This window comes from Sapajus apella, unplaced genomic scaffold, assembly GCF_009761245.1.
Source record: "Sapajus apella isolate SASKATOON/1434 unplaced genomic scaffold, GSC_monkey_1.0 scaffold42, whole genome shotgun sequence".
In the NCBI taxonomy this organism is placed as follows: Eukaryota; Metazoa; Chordata; class Mammalia; order Primates; family Cebidae; genus Sapajus; species Sapajus apella.
Window position 1 is genome coordinate 17,570,139 of NW_022436982.1, and position 27,700 is coordinate 17,597,838.

Genomic DNA, 27,700 nt, shown 5'->3' on the forward strand with positions numbered 1-27,700 from the left:
ATTCACTCTAGGGGGCCAGACAAAGAGAAGAAGGAATCAAAGACAGTTCTAACTTTGAACCCTGGGGATGGGATTCCAGGGTTGGGAAGGGAAGCTTCTTCTTCCCAAGGAGCAGGAGAAACATACCGACCTCAGCCAGCTGTGCTCGTGTTCTCGTGCACGACGTTCATGTGGGAATACGTTCTCGATGGCCAGGCACCAGGGACAGGCAAGAAGATCTAAGCAAAAACACAACTGCGAGAGAGGGGCCATTCCACAGAGGGCACAGCTGACACCACAAGAGTGGCTGGAAAGTCTGAGGGAGCAAGGAGAGAGGAGCACACACTGAAGGTCCAGGGCTCAGCTTATGGGGAAGACACAGATCAGCAGTGGAGAGGGGAGGAGGGGACTCCATGCAGGGACAGACAACAAGGTGTGCCGAGCTGACACAGCCACAACGCTGGCAGTTACAGGAACAGAAACACTCAGACCCAGTGGAGGACAATGGGGGTGATGTCTTGGTTAGCAGCATGACTGAAGAGTCCAGGAGTAGATCCTGACCTCAGCTCTGATGAGGTCTCAGGGCTCAAACTACGCTATAGGAACTCATCTCCTCTCTCTGCCTCCCTCTCCTGTGGATTCGCCTTTGCACAGCCTCTCTCACTGTGATGGCTCCCAGAAGCTCCAGGCTTTTAGCCTCTCGTTTCATCAACCCCAATTGAAAAGGAACTTCCTTGTCCCAAAAATTCCAACAGAAGTTCCAGCTTTGGCTCCGATTGGACCCCACTTGCTCACAGGGCTGTTCCTTAAACCAGTCACTCTGGCTGGGCCTGGGTCACTAGCCCCAAAGTCCCCATCCAAACTCACATTAACTAAGCATCGGGAAAGGGGCTTCCCCTGAAGACAGAGGGTTACATGACTTCCACATAAAAAGGGAACGGGTGCTGTGAGAGAGGGGGAGAGTGGGTCCAGGAGGAGAGGATGTTTAAGAGGCCGAGGGTGGAGGTGGGTGGCCACACATGTTAAATGTCATGCAAAGGCCAAAGTAGGTGCCATAGAGGCCCCGTGGCACTTGGCCAGAGAGGAAACCAGGTGGCTTCTCTCTCCTCTGTCTTCCTCCTGCCTTAGTTTGTGAGTCTGAAGACAGTCACGCCCATCCCTGGCCTCCCTCCTTCCTCACACCCACCCTGGCATCCAAAGCCCGGCTCACAGCCCCCTATCCCTTCTCCAGCCTGCCAGAACCAGGCCAGAGCCACTGTTGCTGGGCCCTCAGGCCCCACCGGCAATAAAAAGTCCCTCTGGCTTCTGCAAGGGAGCTTGTAATGTGAGAGCCAGGTCCCCCCTGGCTGGATGTCCCCACCACACACATCATATGATTCCTTCCTTCCCAGCAGGTAATTTTTCCAGTGAAAAATCACCCCTCCCCTGCCCTTTGCCTCTGACCCACCAATTGTTTGCAGAGGCAGGACCAGTAACACTCCTTGGCTGGACTTCAGAGTTCCAGTCCGGCCGGGGATGTTAGGCTGGGATTTAACCACGGACCCCGAGGGGCTCATGTTATATGAATCATCTCCCCAGTGTGCCAAGACATCAAACCAGACTTCACCCCTCACTCTTTCTTTCCCGGCCGCTTCAGCTCATTGGAGTTTAAAGCTACATGGCTGGCAGCAGCTCATCTGGAACATCCCTGCGCGCTCTCCTTTTCATGAGAGCACACACCCTCAGAGAGCAAGGCAGAGTCAGACAGACAGATGGACAGGGAGAGGAGAGTCTGGCAGACAGACAGAATGAATATGGATTTTGTGCCCCTGCTGTGGGAGGGGGAGCCCTGGCAATCACATCCAATGTTAGAATCCAGCTTGGGAAGGGCCGACAGCAACTCCCCTCAGGAATCTGAGTAGGTTCTTTTGTGTGTGATGTTTTGAAACATGTCAGCATTCCTGGGCACTGTCAGCCTCCTTCAAATGACCCGAGTGGGGGTGTGAACAGCAAGCTCTCACCGCCTTAGGCTGTGCAAAAGGAAAGGCTGGGAATAGTGTTCCAGAGGTTTCCTCTCACTGTGAAAATCAAGGCAGAAACGCCTCGTCCTCAGCTCCCCAAATACCCTTGAAGATCAAGGGGCAGCTAAGCTAATCTATTATAAATTCTAATGTAGCACAGTTCCCTGACCAGAGCTGCTTCTCCTTCGGTGCCCCAAGCGTTAGCCAATATTTCATCAAAATCTACTCCCTTCCTTGGGCCCACATCTGCTCCTCCTGCTCACCCCGAGAGGCTCACACACTGGTGCCTTCTTCGTGCATATGGTCTCCACGCACACACACGTGCACATGCACATGCACATGCACGCCACTGGACTCTGATCTTCCTTCCTGATTGATGATACTACCTGGCCCAGTCTGGTTTGAAATGATCATTTTTCACTCCCAGCATTTTTAAATCTCACAAAAAGATGCTCAAAAACACCAAAATGGTCATACACACACATATCTGCACACACATACACATATACCAAGCCACTCAGAGCTTTTTTTCCATGAGACGTTTTTTCTGAGAATTAGTCTTTTCTCGTGATTTTAACTGTACTCCTTGCTACATGTGGGCTGAAATTTCCAGTGTAATAAAAGTGTACACCCAGGCCAGGGAGTGGCCCAGTCACTTACGTGGGGCAGGGAAGTCCACCTCAGGGACTTGAAGACCCGCTCAGTCTTAATCCCCCCTTTTATAAAATGGGTCTAACAACCCCTCCAGGAATTAGGCTGCCGGGTGTTAGCTTCTGCCACACCTTTTCAGAGATGAAGACATGATGCTCACCATGGCGTGCTGAACCAGGAGGTGGGCGGGACTCCTCCTGACTTGAGACCCTGTTTGAGTGAGCAGTTTAAGAAAGCATTAGAGTCTAGCAGCTGGGTGTGAGCAAAGAAACTGCCCCTATAAAAACTGTACCTCTGGCAGGATACATCATATGATCCCGGGTTTCTGTGGTATATGATCGTCATCCTAAAGGAATCTCTGTACAATGTTGACTGCGTGCCAGGCACCATGATTTACGTAGATTCACTCATTTGCTTCTCTTAACACCCACGTTGAGGAAGGCACCATCATGAAGCCAAATTAACAGATGACAAAACAACGCTAGAAAAATTAAATAACTTGCTCAAGTGGTGGAGCCAGAGTTTGAACCCAGAATCACAGTATACTGAAGAGAGCAAGCAGGTGAAGAAGTGAGCAAGTGTGTGCACATAGAAAAAGAGGAAGAAAGCAGCGCCGGACTTTGCAGTTATAGGTGGCATTACAGGTGATTTTTCCCTTTTGCTGTAGTATTTGCACTTTATCTATACTTTTATGACATCTACAGTGAGCAATAATTTTAAAATGCTCTTTTGAAAGAGCACCTCTCAGTTCTGTTTATCAGACCACCAGCAGACAGGCATGGGCAATGCTCACATTGTTAGGCAGATTTAAGCTATTCCTCAGACACAGCCAACAAAACAAGGAAGAATGACCTAGAAGAGGTTAGTCTGCAGTTAAGAAATCTTGTCGGGCTGGGCGTGGTGGCTCACACCTGTAATCCCAGCACTTTGGGAGGCTGAGGTGGGCAGATCATGAGGTCAGGAGATCGAGACCATCTTGGCCAACATGGTGAAACCCTGTCTCTACTAAAAAAACAAAAAAATTAGCTGGGCATGGTGGTGCATGTCTGTAGTCCCAGCTACTCTGGAGGCTGAGGCAAGAGAATTGCTTGAACCCGAGAGGCAGAGATTGCCGTGAGCCGAGGTCGCACTACTGTACTACAGCCTGTGTGACAGTGCGAGACTCCATCTCAAAAAAAAAAAAGAAAGGAAGAAAGAAAGAAATCTTGTCATCAAGGAAGTACAAAGTAGCCTGGTGCACCCCAAATCTACTCAAGTTCCTGATGTCCATGGACAGCATTGAGGAGACAGTGAGAGAGATGGAAAGGACTTAGATTAGGTCAAGTATCAGAAGACCAAGTTTCTAGACTTATCTCTTTCTCGTCTTTGGTACCCAGATAATTTCTGCACTGTCTGAACCAGCTTTCTCACCTTGACCTTTGAGGGCCTCCTGGATTCTAAGATAACCATGTTTTTGGTGGTCTTCATGTGTTTAGTTTATCAGCACATGTGCGCACGTGCACGCACACACACACACACACACACCCACAAACATACATACAAATCCATTTCACAGATGGGAAAACTGATCAATGTCACAAAGCAGATAAGCCACTGAGTTCAGATGCCAACCCTGGGACAACTGGCTCACGATTTTGGAGTTCTCTTTGAGTGAATAATGTCACCAGGTTTCTAAGGCAAATATTTCAAAGACAAATACCTGGTCTAATCCTCTGCCTCAAGTTGTGTGTCACAGTGGTGTTGACATGGTCTTGGCTGCATTCTGTGCTGTTTTAAGGAAAGTGCTTTGTAACTCTTCCTCCACTTCAGCTCACCCTTCACTGCTCCCTTTCTCTTCACTCAGGTTCCTCATCCTTTAGGGCCCCTCGAGCTTTCCAAGGTGAAAGGAACCAGCTCATCAGGAAGAGAGCTCAGTTCTCTGGCACCCACAGAGAGACAATCTCCCATTAGCCCCAAGGAGCTGGCCCACAAGCTTTTCCCAGAATGGCCCAGAAGCTGTCAGGAGGGAGGGAGCTTGCACTACATATAGGCAGCCAGCTCTCTGGGCAGGCAGCAATAATGGAGAATGTGATAAGCTGTCACTAGAAGCCAGCTCAGTTCTCTGAGACTTAATGGTAGAATAACAAAATAGGGTCAGACTAAAAAGGTTCCCTTATGAAAATTTTATCAGCAACTTTGGTAAGTGGCTATGGGAAAGGTGCTTTGCTCGCAGGCAGACCTGGGACCCGATTTTACAAGGTACAAGCAGCCTGCATTGCATCACCCCCGCAAGATATTAAGGGCACTCAAATTGAATTAACACCAAATCAAGCCGGTGCACTTAACAATACAAATGCACTTAAGGGATGCCTCAGGATGATTTGTGACTAAAGAAAGCAAAGAAGAAAACCGACTGCAAGCCACAAGGGCGGTGTTGTGTGTCATCTACAGGAAAGGCCATAAGTAGAACTTAGAATACCGGAAAACCATGAACTTCGGGGGCTCTCAAATACCTTAGACCCAGCCGTAAAGTAGAAGTCCGCTTTTGTGGTATACAGAAACAATTGATAAATAAATTACGGCCAATTTTCTTAGTGGCATGGTCTCCATTACCTCTGACAGCAGCGTAACTACTCGGCTAAGATGATAAAAGGCAAATAATGGTGGATCAGGTAGCGCCCCAGGAAATTCTTTGCCAGTTGCCAGGCCTCTTCATGACAGTAATGACACAAAGATGCTCAGTGAGAGCCAAGTGATGAGAAGTGACAGCTCGCCAGGCAGACCTTGACAGGCCCTAAAGAGAATCAGCTGAAAGTGTCCCTGGCAGATGGGACCCCAGAGTCAGGGCTGGCCCTTTTGTCTCTTTCCTTCTCTTGTCAGCATTTATCTGCACACATTTTCTCCTCTCATGGCTTCCTCCTCTGCCCTCGGCCTCCCTTGCCCTCTCCCCACACCCCTATTCTCACCCCCTCACCTTCTCTCTCGCACACACTCTGTCTACCGAGCTGGAAGACAATGCGGCCATCTTCATAGATGAGTGGCTCTTCTGAGATAATATTGGAAACTTGGATATATTCTGGACTTGGGAGAATTCAGGGGGAAAAAACGGCGTCACTGGGGATTCCTTTCCATCAAGTGAAATACACACAAAAGCATGCTTTTGTTATCCTTTCAGGAAAAGAGCTGCCTCTGTGCAGGGTCTCACTCTAAAAACAGGTTACATTTAGGTTGGAGGTGGCCTAATTTTGTCAGAGTTAAAGCAATTGCTCATCAAGTCATGAGATGGCTGAGAAACTGGGGCAGGCAGGTTCAATGTTTCACTGTGGAAAAAGGAGTCCTGGAATGGTTGGGAGGACCACTTGTAGCTGCTGTTGTGCCTCCGCCAAGACTTGCTCACTCCAGGAGACAGGCATTGTCGGGCAGGAAACTGGGAGAAGAAGAAGGTCTCTGCATTTAGAATTTACTATCTTGGGCCCTTGCTCTGCTAGAATTTAGCTGTGTGACCTTGGGCGAGTCATTTGACTTCTTTGAGTCATACTTTCTCCTCTAGTAAAATGGAGGCCTTTGCATTTGACTGTTTTGAGGATGGAGCAAATGTTATTATAGGGAAAGTCTTTGGAAACTAGGAACTGTCTATGAACGTAAGGCATTGATTATCATGAGGAATACAATATCCAAAAGGCAAATGTAGATCCACTTCTGATAGAAACAGTCAAGTCTCAGGGAAGAATATTCAAATCACCCCTGGTTTTCGGACCAATGCAAATGAAATATACTAAAGCCCCTCAACTTCACTTTTTAGCTTCTCCCATACAGAATTTTAAAATGAAGACAGTGAATTGGATAATTCCTGGTATTCCCTAGCAGTGAGGTATTCCCAAATTCAACACATCTTGAGGACTTGTGGCCAGATCTCCTTCTGCTTCTCAGAGTGGGAGCCAGAGAGTTACCCTATCCCCAGACCAACCCCAGCAAGGCTATCCCCACCTGCACACCAGGTAGTGACGTTCCTCTCTTCCGAGCAGTTTAGCTCCACCTGGGGCATCTGGAGTCCCTGCCCATGCATGGTGTCTATTCTATTACTTGAAAATCACTCCTTCAATGTTTAGGAATCACTACTCACATTGCATGTTTTCCTGCTATCATGGGTCTTCTTTCCACAAACAACCTTCTTTGGAGCTTACAAATCATTATTCATCAGTGATTCATCCAGTCAACAAATAGTCACTTAGCGCCAACTCTGTGGTACCAGGCGTCAGTAATATGGGGGTGACGCAACAGCATCCCTAACTCCAAGGAGCAAACTTTCTGTGTCATTCTTCCTCTTCTGGCCCATCTTTGGTTTCTCTATTTAGTTACAAAATGTTGAAAGCTAAGCTGAGCACATGTCTCTAGTGAGGGAAACTCTCCCACAAATTGGAAAGGAAGCCAAATTTGTGTCACTCGGAACTCCATCCTTTAAGGATCTCCAGGTAGAATTAATTCCTCCCTCACCGGGTTCCCCTGGACTCACGCACACACTTCTACACATCATGTGTTCGATCATTTGTGTGCACGTCATTCTCTCACCAACACACTCCAGGCTCTTTAGGCTTGGTCACCTGCTCATCTTACTCATGTCTATATCCAAAGTGCATACAGCAAGTCCAGGTACTTAGCTGGTACCCAAAAAGCCTTTGTGGAATGAATGAATGCAGGAGTGAATGAATGAATTTGTCATCTCCTTACTTTATTTTTGTTTGCTTTCCAACATCTCTTTTAGGTTCAGAGCATACAGGGGAAGGTTTGTTAGATACGTAAATTGCATGTCTCAAGGTTTTGGTATACTGATTATTTTGTCACCCAACTAATAAACTTAGTTTTTCAATCCACTCCCTCCTCCCAACTTCCACCCTCAAGTTGTCCTGTCTATTGTTCCCTTCTTTATGTCCATGTGTGCTCAGTGTTTAGCTCCCATTTATGAATGAGAACATGCAGTATTTGGTTTTCTGTTTCTGCATTAATTCATTTAGAACAATGGCCTCCAGCTCCATCAATGTTGATACAAAATCTCCTTATGTTCTCTGTCCATAACTATAACTATCTCCCCTTTCTTGCTATTTTTTTTTGTTGTTGTTGCTTGATTTTTTTTTTTTTTTATCATCCCTAGCTCCAGCCTCTGATACAAAGAGATAGTGTAGTTTAGTGGTCAATACAGGTTCTCTCTGGGATGTGTTGGGGTTGGCTCCAACTGGCTTGCAAGAGTGGATTGTTAAAATAAAGACAGTGAATTATATAATTCCTGGTATTCCCTGGTAGTGAGGTAGTTTTCAAAAATTTTGAGCTGGTTTTAAACTGTTGGTAACTTGAATTCAGCCACAGTGGGAGGGTTTATACCATGAAAATCAGTAAATGCTGCAAACCAGGGATTTGGAGTTCTGGTTTTGCGTTTGGTTTTGAGTGCCTGTTTGCCAGCACACCACTGCTCCAAGTTATCCCAACCTGAATTTGCAGCTCAGCTTTACCATGGACAAGTTGCTTGATTTCTCTAAGACTCAGTCTCCTCACCTGTAAAATGGAGATGAGAAGTATGGCTTCCTGGGGTTACTGTGAGGATTAAATGACCCAATGTTTATAAAGTGCTTAGCACAGTTCTTCACACATAGTTAAGTGTTCAATAAAGGGAGTTATTTTTATTAGCAGTAGTATTATATTAGCATTATTGTTATCTATCATTCTTTGGCTTTCAGCTATATGCATTCTTTCCACCAGTTAGTTATTCTTTATTCTTTTTTTTTTTTTTGAGACGGAGTTTTGCTCTTGTTACCCAGGCTGGAGTGCAATGGCATGATCTCGGCTCACTGCAACCTCCGCCTCCCAGGTTCAAGCAATTCTCCTGCCTCAGCCTCCCGAGTAGCTGGGACTACAGGTGTGCGCCACCATGCCCAGCTAATTTTTGTATTTTTAGTAGAGACGGGGTTTCACCATGTTGACCAGGATGGTCTCGATCTATTGACCTCAGGATCCACCCGCCTCGGCCTCCCAAAGTGCTGGGATTACAGGCATGAGCCACCGCGCCCGGCCAGTTATTCTTTTTTCTTATTCCACAAAGAATTAGTGGCAACTTTAAAAAGCAAAAACTATTAAATATAATATATAACAAATCAGGAAGAGAGAAAATAAAAGTTATGCTACAAAGTCAAAATCACAACACTATTAGAACTGAATGGGATCTAATAGATTAAGACTCACTGGGGTGTTTGTTGTAAATTTCTCAAGGTGCTGCCAACAGAATCAGAGTGTTAGAGCTAAAGGGACCTCAAAGATATTCTAGTTGAATCTCTTGTCTACGGATGGAAAACTGAGGCAGGCAGGAAGGAAGGAATCATTTCTTGGGCATTAACAAGTATAGTGGCAAATGTTTTTACTTTCATCATCCTCATAGAATTCCATTTTACAGAGAGCCACTGAGGCAAAGGAAATGACTAGACTTGCCTAAAGCTGCCTGGCTGGTAATAGTTGAATTGAAATTGGGGCCCAGGCTCCCATCTCCTAGTCCACCTCTCTCCTCTGTCTCCTTCCTGCAGAAAGATCCATTTGGTGATAAGAGCTTCCCAAAGATCAAAAAGTCTTTCAAGGTCCAACAAAATTACACTCAAATGGAAAAACTGCAGGCATGTGATGGAGGGGACTTTCCAGGGAATTTCCTAGGTCTGGCTGTGACACATGAAAGAATCACAAGCATAAGCCCAGTGGCAAGAACAGCTGCTTTTGCAAAACACACAGTCTCATTTTGTGTTGACTTTTGAAAAGAGATCTGTGTTACTAATTCATATTCATTTGTGGTCCACTCTGAAGTTCAGGTCTTTTTCTGCTACTCTTATAACTAGAAATGGTTTTTTCTAATTCCTACCTATAGCTTTTACTTCCTTCTTCACAAAGCCTTCTGTTGGAGTGGTTAGTGGGCATGGAAATTAAATCTCTTTTCCCTTCCTTTTCATCTGAAAGAAGCAGCACAAAGCAAGAAGGTGGTTTAAAAGCAATCAATGGGACTGACACAGAAGGGGAAAGAAGAGGCTGTGTCATCCACAGAGTGAATGAACCCACCATTTATAGAGAGTTGACAGCCATGTCTCATTTATTAGGTCACCACCCTTGTTTGGCAGCAAGCAGGCTGAGGCCCAGCCTGGGGGGTCTGTTTTACAAGGATCATGTTATTGCCCTAAGGGCTGTAGTTGAACTCACACCAAATAAACACATCAGCCAGTTCCCAAGTCACCATTCCCAGGTGTGGTCTGGAGGCACCACACAACGACCCTCATGGTCATCACTCCCTGTTTCCTCACCTCCACTCAGAAATGGCTCTCACAGCCTCAGCATCGGTGCTAGCAACTCTCTCCCCATCCATTTCCCCAAATCATTTGGAGTTCAAGATCTCAGGAACTGGACCTGAATTGCCATCCGAGTGCAGGTCCAGCCCCTAGCCTTCAGAGAGAAGATCCTGTGAAGGAGAAAAACAAATACGCAATTAAATACAAACTTACATACATATATATTTACATTGTACATCTCCCTCAAAAATTAGGGAAGGGAGGTTGGGCAGTTGCTTTTTACTTGTTTTTCCAGGTTTTTATTAAAAACATGCTTTTCATTATTTGTTTTTCACAAGGCAGAATTAACTGTTCCAGACTTCATCCCAGGTCATCTTAAATAGAGGCGCAGTTCTGAGCTCCATTACTCTGCCACCTGTTCGGGTGAGCATGGGTAATACTGACTCACTCACTTTTAAGTTTTTTAGTAAGTCGGGTGTGATTTTTAAAAAAAGATCTGCTTCCAAAAATCAAGCAAAAAGCCCACCATCCCCTGGAAAGCCCCCTCGAGGTGCTGTTAGCATCACTCAAGGTATGGAAGTCCTCTCCACACACTGGATGTGTATTCTCACTTGGGGATGCCTCTGATTGGGCCATGGTTTCTTTTTTTCATATTCTTTTCTTTTTCTGTGTGTGTGTGTGTGAGAGATGGAGTTTCACGCTTGTCGCCCAGGATAGAGTACCATGGCCTGGTCTTAACTCACTACAACCTCAGCCTTCTGAGTTCAAGCGATTCTCCTGTCTCAGCCTCTCAAGTAGCTGGGATTGATCAGAGGCTCCTGCCACCACATCCAGCTAATTTTTGTATTTTTAGTAGAGACGGGGTTTCACCATCTTGGTCAGGCTGGTCTCGAACTCTCCTGACTTCAGTCAATCTGCCCGCCTCAGCCTCCCAAAGTGCTGGGGTTACAGCAATGAGCTGCTGTGCCCAGCTGGGCCATGGTTTCTAAAGAATATTCATGTGGATACCCATCCCACCACTCAACTTCTGTGACCTTAGACAAGTCATGTCAACCTTAGTCCTTTAAGTGTAAAACAGAAACACTCACACCTGCCTGACGTACATTACAAGCAAGTACAAATGTGCTTTGGAAACAATAACGTGGCAGGAAAATGGCAGCTGTTATTATTGCAATAAGATCAAAACTGAGACAAGAACATGGCTTCTCAGTTAAAATCTGGGTTGCTTGGTTCTGGAAGCATTTCTTTTGGAGCCCGCAATGAGGTCAGTGTGGAGATAGGAACAGACCAATTTGCCTCCATGTTTGTGGGAAAAGACACCATCTTGGAATGGAGGACAGGAATGCATTGTGGGAAAACCCACAGCATGCCTGTTGTTCAGAAAACACAACTGAAACCAACCACAGTGGTTAGAAAGTATTGAGTCTACAACCTGAACAAAAAGAATTCAAACACTTGAGCTTATGCTGGGATTGTTTTCCCAGGGTCAACTCTGCCTTGGAACTTTGCTGAGGAATTTACGTTTCTCATTACTTGGGGGAAATAAGAAGCTCAGCTGAGACAATTAGAATTCTATTCTGCAGGCAAAATAACAGCTCCAGTTTGGCCTGTTTTATCCCCATCTCTCCTTCAGGATTTACCTGAAGTATCTCAAGGGAAACACAGCGGGGAATTGGTATCTTTGCTGGTCTATTACAAGGTCTGTTTGTGTTCTGCTTCTCCAGTTTCTGAATCTGTAACTCCTGAAATACACCTTGCAAAGTCCCTCTATAGGCAGAAGTACCACTGAAATTCATTATCTCCTCCTCCAAGAACCAGGCAAAGGAACAGGCACCCGTGCAGAGGACCTTCATGCTCACAAACATGTCTGGATGGGGAGGTGACTCTTGCAGGTCAGCAAGGAACCCCTGCATACCTGCTGTCACTACAGGGTAACAGGCAATGGGGCTAGAAAATGGAGGGAGGAAAGAGGCAGGGGAGTGTTCTCACAGTGGATGATGAGGGGAGAGTGGAAGGATGTGGTCATGAGGAGAGAGGAAAGAAAGATGAATGGGGCCTGAGTCAGTCATAGGCTAAAGCAAACAGGAAGGTTTTAAAGTGAGATTTGAGGAGAGGAAGTGGTTCTGTAAGGGGAGGGAGAGAGTTCCAGAGATCGGTCTTGGAAAACAGCTACTCTTCATTTTTTTGGATAGTCCCACTCGTGTGAATATTTCTTGGCGGCTCTGACAGATGGGTGAACCAATTTTTTATTTTTTCAAAAAAATCATAACTGGCTCCAACTCTCCCCTAGAATTTGAAACAAAAGGGATTGAGACTTTAGGTTTGAAAACATTCAGGGGATTCATTTGTGCTCAGTTGCACTGCTGACTGCTGCTCAGAGCAAACACTCGCGGCCACCCAGACAATGGCGTACACAGAGGCGGCCCAGCCTCTATTCAATCTGCAGCCATGTCTCTGAGGCCGTGTCCACTGTGCCTGACCCAGGAGCATCATCCAGGGGAAGCTCGGCACCTTTATAAATCTCTCTAAACCCAAACTTCTACATGTGGCATCATGGTTACTACCTCTCCATCTGGCAACAGGAACTGCATGTGGCAGAGATAAGGAAAGGGGAGGGGACTTTGGGGCTGGGGACCCAGTGGCAGGTCACATGAAGAGACAAGGGTTTGGGGCTTGGCATTCCCACGGAAAGCCTAAAGGTTCAGATCCCACCAGATAAAAAAGCAACCTTGGATAGATACACAGTGCCCTGACTTCTGAGGACTGATCATGTAACAGCTCTAGAAGCCAAAAACACAAAAACAAAACAAAGCCCTACCAAAAAAACAACTTCCTTGAAAGAACTTAACCAAAACCAGCACATCTTAAATCTTTCCAGTTCCTTGGGGAAGTCCCCTTTCCACTACCATTGATCAGAAACTGTTTTCTCCATATTGTGAAAGATAATAAAATCCTCTGGGCTTCAAGAACTAAGGGGCTTTGATTTTGCTTCTTGTTTCGTGACTTTGGGAACTGAACATTCATGGTTCTCATCATTTTCATCTATTAAATGGGGTTAATAAACTTTGCTTCCACCTCAAAAAATATTACTCACATGATATAAACTCCTGTGTAAAGATCAAGACATATACATAAAAGAATGTCACTCATAATAATAGAAGCTGTTATAGAACACATCTCATCATGTTCAGGTTACTATTTCTTCTTAAACTAAAACTGAACTCAGGCATGAACAACCTCAATGCTGGATCGATTTTTATTGTGCTAGAAATTATGCGATTTAAATAAAAATTCCAGTACTTTATTCTGCTGAGTCTATATTCTCTATTTTGAAATCCAAACTCATTCCTACATTACTATTAAATTTTAAACAGAATATAGTGAGAACATTTTAAATGTTTATATTAATTTAACAGCCTTATTTAGATATAATTCATGCTCTCCTATATATATATTTTTTTTTGCCCTTTAAAACATCACTGTCAGGGCCAGTCACGATGGCTCACACCTGTAATCCCTGGACTTTGGGAGGCCAAGGCAGGCGGATAACCCAAGGTCAGGAGTTTGAAACCAGCCTGGCCAACATGGTGAAACCCCGTCTATACCAGAAATACAAAATTACCCAGGTGTGGTGATGCACCCCTGTAGTCCCAGCTACTCTGGGGGCTAAGGTGGGAGGATGGCTTGAACCCGGGAGGTGGAAGTTGCAGTAAGCCAAGACCACACCGCTACACTCCAGCTTGGGCCACAGAATGAGACTCCATCTCTAAAACAAAACAAAATAAAACAGAAGAACAAAAAATTTCACTGTCAAATATAGTAGTCACTAGGCTTATGTGGCTAATTGAATTTCAATTTAAATTAACAATTACTTAGTACAACTAAAAATCCAGTTTCTCAGTCATATTAATCACATTTCCAGTGCTCAGTAGCCATGTGTAGCTAGTGGGTATGAATTAGACAGTACAAATGTAGACCATTTCCATTGTTGTAGAAAGTTCTGTTGAGCAACACTGCTCTAAAATAATAGAGAATATACTCATTACAAAAATGCTGAAAATACTTAAAAGCAGGGAAAAGATATAAATTTTTTATTTTTCCACCACCAAAGAAAACCACTATTAATAATTTAGCAGATTATTTATAATGTTTGGATTTTTTCCTGAATATCTGTTTTGTTTAGATTACATGGTTGTGACCTCTTGAATATGCAGTGTTATAGTCTGTTAAACTTTAAAACAAAAGTATTCTTCCATGCTGTTCCCTTCTTTTCATAAACATCATTTGTAATGGTTGCAGAATATTTCACCATCCAATTGTTGGCATATAGAGGGTACATGTTTGAATTTTTCTTAATTCAAATAAAGGTAAAATTTCTGATTTAATAGCACTTGCTCGCTTTAAAAAGAGCCCAGAGAAATTACTGCATTCTACAATAGTTCCTAACATTCGCAAAACCTGGGAGCATCAGGAATAATCCACTTGAACCACTGGTGACTTCCTCTTCCTTCCTGAGCCCCTGAACTTGGAGGAGGCACACATGTGTTATCTCCCACTACTTGAGGGCTGTGCTCAGCAGATGCTAAGTAAGAGCACCATGCTGCAAAATGAGGATAATCATCAAGAAATTGCATGTTTCAGTTGCCAAAAGCTAAAGCAGAAGGATTATGCCCTCTCAGAGCCTTCTTCCTGCAATATACCATGAGCCTCACAGGGCCCAGCGGCGTTACTGAGGGGGTAGTGGACGTGAAAAGGCCCCACACACAGCCTGGCACACTCTCTCAGAAAGTTTCCAGAACCCTCCCTCACAGGTTTTTCTCCTACTGCACTGGTCTTCTCTTCCCTTTCACATGAGTGTCAAGGACCACAGGCTCTGCCTTCAGGCTCCTCGGTAACCCAGCTCAGTCCACCTGTGGCTGTAGCCACCGACAGGACCCAAAACTTCTCTCTGCCTCCTGAACTGTTTCTGAACTCCAGACTCAGACATCTGCCAAAACATCTCCTCTGAGCACCTCAAAAATAAAATGTGATTTTATCCCATCTCCCTATCAAATAAATGAACAAAGATAACAAAAATCTCTGCCCCTACTATAGTTCCCCCATCTGCATAAACGACATCTCCATTTTTCTAAATGCTCAGGTCAAAAAATCTGAGGTCCTCCTTTGCCCTTCTCTTTCTTTAATGCCTCATCCATCATTAAATTCCTCAAATCCTACCTTCCCACCTCCACCAGTGTGCCAGCCACTGCCCTCTCTTGCCTGGCTACTGCAGCAGCCTCCCGACCGGCCTGTCCGCATCCACTCTTGCCCCAAGGGGCTTCGTCTCTACGTTAAGTTCTCACCAAGGTAGTTCCACCTGCCCACCTTCCCCTGGGTGTTTGGATATATGTCGGGGGTTCTGGATTGTCACAATAATGCACATTGCCTTAGTACCTTAAGGACTAGCGTCCTAAATGCTCACCATTAAGAAATATCCCATCCAAAATACCAATGACACTTCCCTGAGAAGCTCTGACCTGCAATGATCCTTTCAAAATGAAAGTCAGATCCTTGCCCTGTTAAAAATCTTCCAGTGACTCCCATCCCACCCAGAATAAAATTCCAGTTTCTTACTCTATTAGTCCATTTTTACAGTGCTATAAAGATGCTACTCAAGACAGGGTAATTTATAAAGAAAAAGAGTTTAGTGGACTCGCAGTTCCACATGGCTGGAGAGGCCTCAGGAAACTTATAGTCATGGTGGAAGGTGAAGGGAAAGCAAGAATCTTCTTCATGAGGAGGCAGGAGAGAGAAGCACAAGCAAGGAAAATGCCAGACGCTTATAAAACCATCAGATTTTGTGACAACTCACTCACTATCACGAGAACAGCATGGGGGAAACTGCTCCCATAATCCAATTGCTTCCCTGTAGGGATTACAATTCAAGATGAGATTTGGGTGGGGACACAGAACCAAACCATATCACCTACTGAGACCTATGAGGGCTCCCCAACCCATCCCCATAACCTCTCTGGCTTTAGTCCCAACCCCACTCCCTTCCACCCCTTAGCTCTTCTCCACCCCACATGGCCTCCTGCTCCTCAGATGTGGGCTTTCACAGTGGCTGCCCCACACTGCAGCCTTTGGTGATTCAGCCTTCATGACAAACAGCATCTGCTACCACCATTGATGGAGAGGGGCCATGCTCAGGAGGCAGGCTGACAGTAGACTGCTTTATGGAGAGGCACAGGAGCAGGAGGATGAAAGAAAAGAGGCAATAGCTTCTTGACCTCTGTCTGTGCCATGCACCCTCATATCCTCAAACAGACCTTCAACAAGGACAGGAAACTGAGGCTCGGATGGGTCCAGTAACTAGACACAGAGCATATAAGTGGCAGGGCTGACACGTGAGCCCTTACTTGCCTGTATCCCCTAGTCCCTTCCCCGTGCATGACACCCTCCCACACCAAATACTCAGGTGATGCTGCCATGATGCCGGGAAGTATATGATGCTGCATAACAACGATGCTGTGCACTGCCCAAGGGTCACGAGACCTGGGTTCTGGTCCAGGCCCAAGTTGATGGGTGACCTTGGGCAGGTCCCCTGAGCTCTGCAGGTTTCTAGTTCCTCATCTGTCTAGAGCAGAGCTGCCTATAGATCTCCAAGAGGCCTTCCAGCTCCACAATTCTTTGATCTTAGAAACTTAACACCCATCGGTTAGGATTTGTCCAGCTACAATTCTGAAAAGAATTATTCCTGCTGATATGAGACGTGGAATGTTAAGGTTTTGCAAATGTTACTGCTCCAGCAACAATGTGTGCATAGAATATTCCTGGCTGGGGAGAGGGATTTTAGGAAGAGCGGAAGTCCGTCTGTCAGCAGTGGGCTTAAATGTGGCTGAACGGCGAGCCGACTGATGGGAGAAGAGAATCTGGAAAGACTCACATTCTGTTTGAAAAGGAAAAGGGTTTTAATGGGACATGCTCACTCACTCTGTATTTTAACAACTTTTCAAAGTGTAATGGAGGTGGGTTGGGGGAGGAAAGAAAGAGGATTTGTGGAGTGAACAGAGGGGAAGAAAGAGAAAGTGATAAAAACAGGACAAATTCAGAGCCAGGGATCATGGAACAAATCAAATAGAGGGCAGGCACTACAAAAGGCCCTGGGCCCTGGGTGGGGAGAACCATGATTAACTCTTAAGAATATTGTTAATACCAGAAAGGAGGTTTGGGAGGCAAACTTTATTTTAAAAGCTGGAAAGCTCTAATATATAAAATACAGATTAGTCAGTTACTCTTTCTAGGCCTCAGTTTCCTCATTTCCAGCGTGAAGAAAAGTCTGTATGGTGTAAGAGCTTTGCGAGAATAAAAGGAGGCAGCACATGTGTAATCCAGCAGTATCTTGGGCCTGAGGGTGCTGTCACTCATTCATGACAGGAAACAGCCCAGAGGAGCCATATTCTCACAGCAGCAGCAGACAGGAAGGCCAGACTGTGTGAGGCCAGCTTTCCACAGTGGCAGGCCATGATGACATGCCAGAGAAACAGCAGCAGGTACACCAGGACCGAGAGAGGTTTCCTCAGAGCCTCCATCCCCACCTCCCTCTGGTACTTGGACTGAGACAAACAATTTAGAAGCATAGAGAGGCTACAACAGAAGCATGGAGTACACAACCCCAGAACATATGGTGATATGGTTTGGCTGTGTCCCCACCCAAATCTCATCTTGAATGGTAGCTCCTATAATTCTCATGTGTTGTGGGAGGGACTGGTGGGAGGTAATTGAATCATGGGGGCAGGTTTTTCCCCTGCTGCTCTCACAATAGTCACTAAGTCTCACAAGATCTGATGGTTTTATAAATAGGAGTTCCCTGCACAAGCTCTCTCTTGCCTGCCGCCATGTAAGACATGACTTTGCTCATTAGACTTCTGTGATGATCGTGAGGCCTCCCCAGACATGTGGAACTGTAAGCCCATTAAACCTCTTTCCATTATAAATTACCCAATCTCGGGCATGTCTTTATTATTAGCATGAGAACAGATTAATGCAGGGGGCTCAAATCAGTTTAGTTAGAAAACTAAGGAGATGTGACATCACTTGCACCCTGAGATGATAAGGACAGTGTAGTGGTTAAGAACTCTGGATTCGAATGACTGGGGTTTGATTCCAGAGCCATCATGGTGCACTTGTGCTGGGTAGCAAGGGAAGTTTAATAAAGGAATTTTTTTTCATTGGTGTGGACTGAGTTTAGGAAAACAACAAAGGATGGGTCGTAACTCAAAGTTGGCCACAGCAGGAAGTGTTTGGGCCACAAAGGTCAAGGAGGGGGCTGTCTCTTTAGACAGAAAGCTGTCTAAACAGAGAACCAGAGCAAACTTACCCAGGCCTTGGTGAACAGAGGATAAGGGCAGCAGTCAGGGAAAGAGAGGATAGCCTGGGACTTCTCCAGGCACAGGGGGCAAAACCAAGGCCCGGGGCCTGCTTAATGTGGAAACAGTTGTCCAGACACTCTTTTAGATGAGGAAACTGAGGTCAGAGGGACTAAGTGACATGAATATATGAATCATTAGAGACATGGATGAGATCAGAGCCCAGCAGAGCTTGGGCAATCATCCCAAAGACAAAATCCTGAATGGTCAAAATCCTGAAAATATAATTATGTAAAACAATAATTTTAGAAATTCTTTAAAAGATATTTATGTTTTTAAAGGAAATTTATGTGAGAAACATATAAAAACATGGCAGAACACTTCATAAGCCACTTTGCACAATAAAATAGGCAATACAATATATTTTTGCAAGCATAAACACTCAGGTTTACTAACTACAGTCATGAGTATAACAGTTATGAGCAGATGAACCATATTCATAAAGAAACAGGTCAAAAAGTGAAATGTATAAAAGTGCATCACTATGGTTGGTAACTGTGTGCACCCAGCTTTATAACTGCAGTAATCAGAAATACCTGGAAGGACAACCTAGGTCATTTGAAAAGATCATTCAAAAACTTTGAGGGGTTACTATCACATATGCAGTAGCTCAAGAGCCCAGATCTTGTGAAATTTTATTTTTCACAAATGCAGATACACAAAAAGGACATTTCTTCGTTTATTGAGGAAGTTTCAATATTTTTCTGGACACGTGCAATGCTCATATACAAAGACAATGTTGGGGTAATGCAATTTTGTGGTGTCAAATTTGTGAAAAAGTGCATAAAACTAATTAGAACTCCCTAAAGTTTATGTAATTCATGCCTCCAGTGTTGGTGATAAGGTGAAGGTGGAAAACATATGGTGAACTGGCACTGTATGCACAGGGCAGAAGTCATACATGATTGAATGATTTGGCACGGGAGCGTTCTTGTATTGTTCATCCACATTTTTACCTCTAAGATCTTCAAAATATAGTCAGTATTATATTTGTAGAGTGTTGCGGTCTACAAATTTTGAAAGCATATGCTGTCCATTTAACAATTAGAAATTGCTTACCATTGCAATTAAGCAATTTATGCTTTTGCAGCACCAGTAATAATTAGCCTTTAAACATTTATGCTTTACTATTAAGTAGCCTCATACACTTGACTTATCAAAAATTTCACAGATCTTCCATTGTGCTGTAAGAAATACAGTAAGAAGGCCAGGCACAGTGGCTCACTCCTGTAATCCCAGCACTCTGGGAGGCCGAGGCAGGTGGATCATCAGAGGTCAGGAGTTCGAGACCAGCATGGCCAACATGGCGAAACCCCATCTCTACTAAAAATACAAAAATGAGCCAGGTGTGGTGGCCTGTGCCTGTAATCCCAACTACTTTGGATACTGAGGTGGGAGAATCGCTTGAACCAGGGAGGTAGAGGTTGCAGTGAGCCAAGATAGCACCACTGCATTCCAGCCTGTGTGACAGAGTGAAACTCTGTCTCAAAAAAAAAAAAAAAAAAGAAAGAAAGAAAGAAGGAAATACAGTATGAAAGAATAATGTCTGGCTTCCCTTATACCAAATCTATATTAGTCAGGGTTCTCTAGAGAGACGGAACCAATAGGATACGGATATAGATATATGAGAGGTGATTTATTGAGGAATTGGCTCACATGATTTGGAGGCCGAGAAGTCCCATCACAGGCCATCTGCAGGCTGGAGACCTGGGGATGGTGGTGGCGTGGTTCTGTCCAAGCTTGAAAGCCTCAGAACCTAGAAAGCAGATGGTGTAACTCTCAGTCCAAGGTCAAAAGCCTCAGGACTCAGGGTGCCATTGGTCTAAGTCCTGGAGCCCAAAGACCAGGTAGCCTGAAGTTCTGATATCCAAGGCAGCAGCAGAAAAGCCTGTCCCAGCTTCAGAGAAAGACCAATTTTCCTTCTGTTTTGTTCTTTTTAGGCCCCTGGCTGATTAGATGGTGCCGCCAGCACTGAGGGCAGATCTTCCCTGCCTAGTTCAGTCAGACTCACATACTAATCGCTGGAAACATCCTCACAGACACACCTAAAATAATGCTTTACCAGGTTTCCAGGTATTCCTTAATTCAGTCAAATTGACACCTAAACTTAAGCCCACAGTTCTACCCCTCACCCACTTGGCACCCACACACATCTCCGTGAACCATATTTTATTTCCAAATAAAGACAATAACAAGGTAATAGTTCTGCCTAACACAATGCAACTAACCCAATGCAGCAATCCTGCATGCAACTGAAAATATACTAATCCCTTCCCTACAATTTGGCTTTCAGGATTTCAATGTTCAGGATTTTAATCTTTTGGGATTGTAATTTTCTGAATTTAGACATTAGGGATTTTAGATGTTAAGGATTTTAGACTTTAAGGATTGTAATTTTTAAGGATTTTGATCTTTTGGAATTTCAACATTTGGGATTATGGTATTTGGGTTTTCTGTCTTTCTGTATTATGATTGGCACCAAACTCAGCACTTCTGTCTCTCAGTCTATTGTGTGGTCTAAATGCCTCTGTTAAACCCTTGTTAATGCTGCCTGTCCACAGCGTTTACCATGTGCCAGCCACTGGTTCTAATAATCATTTAAATTCCCACAACAACTCTGTAAGGTGGGTGCTACTATTAAAGTATCCCCACTTTACAGATGGGAAAACTGAAGCATAAAGAGATTAAAGCCAGCTGTTCTGCCTACGGAGTAGCCATTCTTTATTTGTTTACTTTCAAAAAGAAAAGAGAAAGAGAGAGAGAAACCCACTCACCTAAAGTTACACTGGCCACCAAATGGCAGAACTGAGGTTCTAACCCTGAATATTTTGCCCCCTACTCTGTGGTCTTAATCTCTAAAGCATAAGGGGCACAGGAGGACCCTGAAAGAAATGGAGGGGGGTTGTGACTCTTACTGAGTACCAGGACCCCAGGTCACTAATTTGCAATCTGGCATTAGCCGTCCCCACTTCACCTGGTGCCTCCAGCTTACTCTTCAAGTTGGGGTCTTCCAAGGCAACCTGCCACTCTCCTTCTCTCAGCCAGCCCTCTCCTCAGAGAGAGGCCCACCAGCCTGCACCTTTCCCTGCCAGCCCCACTGCCATGCAGCGTGCCATCTGTATACAATAAGGGCTCTACACGTACCCCACAAGTTCAGTCCTCAGGCAGAATGTACTGGGAACACTCTAGATCCCTTAGTTTTGCTCCAAAGGAAGCTCACAGAATGGATAGTGAATTCTTAGAGAGGACGCAGCTCCAGCTTGGCAGCCAATGTCAAAACTTGATAAGTCACTTGGTGCTTTGCTCAAAACTCTGCTCTTTCGCCTGTCCTTTTCCACTGAGAGCCATCCCTTTTGGTCAACTGCTGATGCAGGCAATGTGTTCATCCTTCCTCTATCCCCACTCCCTGCCTCTCTGAGAGCTGCCAGTGCTGTGTCAGATGAGGAAGCAAAGATGAATAAATGAGAGGATGTGCAGGGGCAGAGCCCTTCCACAGGTGTCTGCTTACCTCATGCCTATCACAACCTGGAAGCTAGGCAACAATGATGATGGAGAATATGTACTGATCTCTTAATATGGGCCAGGCGCTCTTAAAAGTGCTTTTTATAGATTACGTGAGTACTGTGGTTGATTCCTATTTTACTATTGAGGAAGCAGAGGTGGAGAGAGAATTAGTCATTTACCCAAGGTACCAGGATTTGAATCCAGGTGTTCCTGACTCTTACCTACTTCCCAGGTAACAAAGGACTTGGTGTGTCTAGATAAACTATTGGATTTTATCCTGAAAATGGTTAAACTTAAAAAAAATTTCAAAACAGATTTGGTAATGGTCATATATCTTTGAGAAAGAATGGCCATAGATGAATAATTAAGAGGGCTTTAGAGACAGGGGGACCAGTCTGGAGGCTGTGGTGATAATCAAGGAATGACTCCCAAAGGCTCCTGTACTAAAGCAGTGGCAGGAGGTAGGGCAGAGGAAACAGACCTGGAGATGCTGGAGGTAGAATGAGGCTTGTTAGGTGGGGTGGGTAAAAGGCAGATGTTTAGGATCGCTCCCAGACTTCCGACTTGGGCAGCTGCATAGATAGATGGACCACCAACTGGAAAGAGATCCCGGGAGGGTGGGCGCAGATTTAAGGGCACTTGGAGGGAGATTACTGGGTTCTGTTTGGTACATGTTGAGTTCAAAGTACCCAGAAGACATTTGGATGAAAATACCACCCCCACTCCCCACCCTAAAGGGTCTGAGCTGGAGATCAGACTTGAAAATTACCATTCTTAAATTCAGGAACTAAATATATTGTAGTTTAAGAGGTCATCCAGCAAAACTGTGGTAAGTGATAAAATAATGAGGCCAAGGATGTAGTCCTTACAGGCCATGCTTACCGGCAAGCAGTGGGAGAAGACCCAGCTAAGGGGACTGGGAGGGAATGGTCAGAGCAATGGGAGGGAAGAAGAAAGTAACACGCCTGGAGAACAACTGAAGGTTATTACCAGAAGGGAGTGGTTTACTGTGTGTATTCGTCTGCTTTCAGGCTGCTGATAAAGACATACTTGAGGCTGGGTAATTTGCAAAGAAAAAGAGGTTTAATGGACTCACAGTTCCACATGGCTGGGGAGGCCTCACAGTCCTGGTGGAAGGTGAAAGGCGCATCTTACTTGGCGGCAGGCAAGTGAGAATGAGAGAGCCAAGCAAAAGGGAAACCCCTTATAAAACCATCAGATCTCGTGAGACTGATTCACTACCATGAGAACAGTATGGGGGAAACTGACACCATGATTCAATTATCTCCCACCGGGTCCCTCCTACAACACATGGGAGTTATGGAAGCTACAATTCAAGATAACATTTGAGTGGGGACACAGACAAGCCATATTACTTTGTCAAATGTCAAGGTCTAGTGGAGGGAGAAATATGTCCATTGAATTTGGCTATTTTGAGAATTTTTGCCAGAACTTTGCCAAAATACTCTCAGTGGCATGGGAAGGAAGAGATTGCCCTGCAGGGGCTTTCCGTGGAACAGAATCACAGCTCTGTGGACCCAAGTCTCTGGTTTGGGGCTCAGAAAGCAGCCACTGCCTGCTCTAATGCACCCTGCTCCTCTGAAACCCTCAGTTCCCACACTCCGGACCCCACTTTACTTCTCAGTTGGTTTCTTCAGCATCCATCAATGTGTTGGAGCCTCCTGCAAACATTCCTCTTTCTAAAGTATTCTGACCTCACACTTACCAACTTGTGGTGAACACAGAAAATCCATGCCCTTTATTAGATTCAAGGAGAGCTGAGTTCAAACCTGGACTTTGCCCTCGATAACTGTGTACAGGAGTGACCTAACCAGTGTGTAAAATGGGTTAATAAGACTTCTGTTGCAGGGCTGATTTGAGGAGTTAATGAGATAGCCCAGAGGGAAATTGCCTCCCTTCTAATAGGCCCAAGAAATGTTGTTTTCCTATAACTTAAATTCTCTCCAGGCTCTGAGAATGTTTATAGCCCAGGGAAGTAGAGCCTGGGTTTATCTAACCTTTTCTTAGAGGGAATTTTATGGGGGTGAAGGAGGAGAGGACATCAGGCTAATGGGAGCTTGCAGAGTTAGAAAGGAGTCACCGAAAACAAATATTTCCATTGGTTTTATGTCCGGCAGTCCTGCCTCATCCCAGCAGCTGTCTGCTGAGTGACGGGCAGTTCCACTCATTCCTCAGTCTCCCAAAGTGCTGTTCTGACTCTAGAAGAGGATGCAGTGGACAACCCAGGGCTCACCGTGCCCTTTACCATCTCAGAGCATGGCGGCCAGACTACCCATGGCCAGAGTTCCCTGTTGCTCCTGTGGTTCTAAACCACGGGCGGTTTTGCCCCACTGGGAGTACTAGGCAATGTCTGGAGACATCCTTGATTGTTACAACCCCTGACGATCAGCCGTGAAGGAGGGAGAGCTATTAGCACCTATCAGGTAGAAGTCAGGGCTGCTGCTAAGCCTTCTGCAATTTACAAGACAGCTACCATAACAAAGAATCATCGGCTCAAAATGTTAATAGTACTGAGGCTGACAAGCCTCCTGGGCCGTGTTAAGATCCAGTTGTCCAAGTGGCCACTACCTTGATGAGACTCCCTTTGGCGGCCTCCTTCCCTTCCCAGTCTCATTTCTCCACTCCTCTACTAGGATCTCCTGGGATTCCTCCCAACTGAGCCATTGCACTCAAATCCTTGTCTCAGGGTGTGCTTCTTGGGGACCCCCAAATAAGACATGCATTAAGCTACCTCTAGTCTGAGTAAGGAGGAATTTATTCCTATACCCACTAGTAGAGGCACTCTCCACCAAAAGGAAAAAATATGCTTTTTCCATATTTACAAATCAAAGGTACAAGTCCAGATGACTATAACACAAACAGTAACCTCTCAAGACACACTATAGAGAACGCTAAAAAGAGCAGGGATGGATTGGACAGAATCAATCTCAGCGTGTGTCCTTGAGGTGAGTTTGAAGCTAGGCTCAAAGCAAGGAGTGGGGCAAATTGGCAGCAAGAAGGAGAAAGGGGTTTTGGAGAAGATTCAGCCCAGATTCCAACCCCAGGCTGCAACGCCCTGGGCTTCTTTCCCTTCCAAGGCAAGGTTCACAGGGCACCATGGGAACTGTAAAAACAAGTCTGGAGCATTGCAGGGAGTGCATGGGGCCCAGAGTGTCCTCCTCCCTGTGCACTTCCTCTTTGTGGGAGGGAACAAAATGGCTGCAAATGTCTCCAATGTGAAGGGAAATTTTTGTCTGTGTCACGGCCAGGGGATTACATCTGCCTACAGTTACAGGATGTATCACTTGCAGAGAATTCCTTCCACAACATACTCAAAGAACCAAAAAATTAAAAAAAAAAAGTATTAAATAGCTGGTTATATTTGATCTATATTTTTCATTCTTTTTTCTTTCTCTCCTGTGGTTTTTCACCAAAGTCCACTTTGACAGGCCATTAAAAGAAAACCCTATGTACATGAGCAATAGATGTAAAAAGAAAAAAACCTAGTCTATCGAACAACCCAACATATACAATTTGGAAGAAGTAACCGGATCCTCTGCTCTGGCAGCCTGTAAACTGGGCTAGGGAGGGACATTGTTTTTCTTTTGGTCACTCTGCCAAGTTAAAAAGGAAGTTGGAGATTAGAACAAAATATTTAAATCAAAAATGAATCCTTCAATGAAAGTTGCTTGATCCCCTTCACTACCACCCCTAGCTTCCCTTCCCCCTTATTGGAAGCATATTTCTCTTTGAAAAGAAGTAGTGTATTGTTGCTGAATAGAAGGGGGACAGCCCACTGGGGAGAAACATCGATCTCATCATTTTAAAAGTGAGAGATAAATGACCGAAGGCTTCTTCCCAATCAAATGCTGTTTCTGCACATTCTCAGAATAAATGGCACTGTTTTCCCTAGTGAGTGCTGAGCTCTCTCCCCTCGGCTGGGTTTGCCTATGCTAACCATACATTCCAGACCCTGGAACAAGGGTCACTGCAACTAAAATGGACGTATCTGCGATGCCACGGCACTGAATTGTTCTTTGAAACCCAAACAAGATCTTGACTCTTCCTAATGGCCCTGCATTAAGATTCAGTACTTTGATTTTTTGAAATCTCCCTCAAATTTATGATGAGATGGGTAGACAGTATAGGTTCCACAAGTACTGTTGCAGGAAAAGGTTCAAGAAGGAAGTAAGGAACAGAGTCACACCTGATATCCAAAGATCTCCTCCAGCCTGGGGACCTGCTAGTCTCTCCTCAATAGGATTCCCTTTGGCCTTTAAAGTGGCACAGGTAAATGTGGCCCTTTTGGTGCTGAGCCCACTTAATGCACATGTAAAAGAACCGTGCAAAACAAATATTGCGGTGGGGCTTTTGGACACATTTTATTTCCAAGAATGATTTTATGAAATGTGCTATCATCTTCATAACTGGCCTCCTTCTACATGCTTCAGTTCTCATCCCCAAGATTCTATTTTCTTATAAAACTAATTTATTTATAACTTTTCAACATCCCAAATAAATGTTGGTAATGTAGCTCCCTAATACAAATCACACCTATAATAAATTAACAACAGTCATCCAAGATATGAGAACAAGGATACATTAATGGCATTAATAATACAAAAACATGTAAGAATGAGTTGTATTACACAATGGATTTTATAATAAACATTTGCAAATAATATGTATTTTGATAGTGAATAATTATATAGAACCCATATGTATCCTGTTTTTTCCCCCAATCTCTCTGGCTTCACCATCCCCCACTGTCGGTACTAAATATTTTAGAAGGAAGTTTTAAAGCAGAAAAATAGCATCATCTCAAATGATCCTTGAAAGGCCTACAAAGGGCACCTACTGTCCTTGGTGCACTTTGCTTACCTACAGCATGTCTCCAGCAGAAGGAAGCATTCAGTTTCATCTGGTATCTGTATGTGTGTGTGTATTTTTCCTCATCTTTTTAAATGAACTATTAGAAATGAAAACAAAAAAGAGAGTTATTCTCCAAGACACTTTTCCTCGGAACCTCTCTTTTGTTCTTGGACATAAACCCCATCACCCCCCTAACCCCTAGAGAAGCTGCAGGTCTCCATAGCATTGCTAGTTTGACAGAGTTCTTGATGGCACCCATTCAAAAAATGCGTATTGAACTCAGATGTGTCCCAGGGACTGAGCTAGATACTTTGTCCAGCCTTTTCATTTAATCCTCTTAACACTTTGTCCTCAGGGGTTATAATTCACTTTATTTAGCACAGGAAGAAGCTGAGGCTCAGAATAATCAAGCAACTTGCTCAAGGTCCCTGGGGAACTAAACGACTTCATTCGTTCAGTCTTTGCTGAAGCTCGTCCTGCCCAGAAGCCCTCCCTGCCACCTGGCCTCCAGAGGCTGCCTATTAGGTTGATGGGGTCCTCTTCTCTCAGGCCAGAATCCTCATGATCCTCTTCACAAGGGCTTTCTCTTTCATGCCTCATTCCCAGTTGTTACCATCTCATACCTGCCTGGCTGCAACAGGCTCTCTGGTCTAATTTGATTGCCTGCTTGACTGTACATCTCCGCCTCTAATCCACTGGAGCCCGCCCACTGCCAGTTTACTACTCCAGAGACGCTGCCTGGATCCCACCAGCTTCGCGAGAGTCTTGCTCCACCACAAACTAGCTGACCGAGTCTGGGAAAGTCATTAAAACTCCCTGGCAGTTTCTTTGCAATTATAATATGCACAATAATTTCAGCTTATCTCTGAAAGAAAACCAAAATGAAGACTGAATGAGACTCAGAAAGTGGGCTTTGGGGAACATAATTCCCATGCCAGGTGTCATCTTCAAAATGCCCCTGAAATGCACATTTTCATCCAAACTTGCTCAAAATATG

The 27,700-nt window shown here is 44.8% G+C and overlaps 1 long non-coding RNA gene across 1 annotated transcript; it reads right to left on the reverse strand.

The window, feature by feature from the left end:
* Window positions 1–1,213: 1,213 nt before the first annotated feature.
* On the reverse strand, window positions 1,214–26,799 carry LOC116566134. Its single transcript, XR_004275749.1, has 3 exons — window positions 26,713–26,799; window positions 9,935–10,089; window positions 1,214–2,840 (listed from the first exon to the last, which is right to left on the reverse strand). It is a non-coding gene; the product is annotated as an uncharacterized LOC116566134 (long non-coding RNA).
* Window positions 26,800–27,700: the final 901 nt, after the last annotated feature.